This window comes from Spea bombifrons, chromosome 1 (assembly GCF_027358695.1).
Source record: "Spea bombifrons isolate aSpeBom1 chromosome 1, aSpeBom1.2.pri, whole genome shotgun sequence".
Taxonomy (NCBI): Eukaryota; Metazoa; Chordata; class Amphibia; order Anura; family Pelobatidae; genus Spea; species Spea bombifrons.
Genome location: NC_071087.1, coordinates 95,986,750 through 95,988,072, shown reverse-complemented (window position 1 = coordinate 95,988,072; position 1,323 = coordinate 95,986,750). Strand labels below are relative to the sequence as shown.

The following is a 1,323-nucleotide window of genomic DNA, read 5'->3' as shown; positions in this document are numbered from 1 at the left end:
TAAAAATTATCTATACATTACCTTTGCTAGACTTGTTTACTTTTCAGTAAAATGCACACGGATTACGGATTTGGCATTTAAATAGCAAGGTATGGTTTTATGTAATGTCTTAAAAAAGGAAAGCCTGCATTTCCTCAGTTTATACTTTCATAATGGCAAGGAGAGCTTCTAATATTCACAATATTGCCTAATGGGCGGAAAGGCAGCTTTTTAACTAGTAATCACATTTGACCACTATGTAGGCTTAAGTGTACTGCGCGGAGTGTCCATCAGGTGGCGTTGGTATGACTACGCATTCTCAGGGTTTCCCGATCCCTCCACTAGTACGTCTCCCTGGTGGCTCGCCGTGATCGTATAGTGGTTAGTACTCTGCGTTGTGGCCGCAGCAACCTCGGTTCGAATCCGAGTCACGGCAGGAGTGAAAGTCTCCTCTCACGGCAGTACGGGAGCAGCTTTTGCTTACCTCGTCTTTTGTTATTTTATATTATTGTATATATTATTATTTTTTTTAAAAAAAATATTGGATTATTATATTAATATTTAATAACCCTCATCATTTTCCTTTTTAATTTTACCATAACACAATAGTATATAATAGTAATAGTAGAAGGGTTTATGACCCTATTGACCTCCCTTTTCTACTGATTTGATATATACATATATATATATCTATAGACATATATATCTATATATATATATAGATATACATACCTATATACACACACATACAACTAGTTGATGACATCATAATTTTTAGTCAGACGCTTCCTAATTTTCTTTCTCCATCCATATGGTCATAAACCATATATTAAGGGGCTAATATACATAGTCAACGAATTACAACAATACGTAAAAATAAACCCCATCGCCGTGAGAGGAGACTTTCACTCCTGCCGTGACTCGGATTCGAACCGAGGTTGCTGCGGCCACAACGCAGAGTACTAACCACTATACGATCACGGCGAGCCACCGGGGAACTGTGAGGTCGGGCCCTCTTTTATCAACTTGCCTCAGCTGTTTCGTGAGTTTTGTGTTTTAAGCATAGCCATAATTAATTATGGTAATGATGAAATAGACCCGTTAATCCATTCAGGAGAAGCGTGGGAACTCCCGTGACATTAAAATCAGCCTTGCAGATTCAGCTGGTGCACAGGAGCAGATGCTCAGTACAATTACAGTCACCATATGACCCAAACAAGTAAAGTGTACCAGTATCACAGCACACACACAGTCCATTCAGGGCATATGCTGACAACAAAGCAGTAGCCAGAATGTCACTCTGCCAAGTGCAATGCAAGCCCTCACTGCAGATCTGCTGTTCCC

General features: G+C 39.8%; 2 non-coding genes across 2 annotated transcripts; one reads left to right on the top strand and one right to left on the bottom strand.

Moving 5' to 3' along the window:
* The first annotated feature begins 343 nt into the window (after positions 1-343).
* Positions 344-415, top strand: TRNAH-GUG (transfer RNA histidin (anticodon GUG)). The gene has a single exon. It is a non-coding gene; the product is annotated as a tRNA-His (tRNA).
* Positions 416-891: 476 nt separating this feature from the next.
* Positions 892-963, bottom strand: TRNAH-GUG (transfer RNA histidin (anticodon GUG)). The gene has a single exon. It is a non-coding gene; the product is annotated as a tRNA-His (tRNA).
* Between the last annotated feature and the right edge of the window lie 360 nt (positions 964-1,323).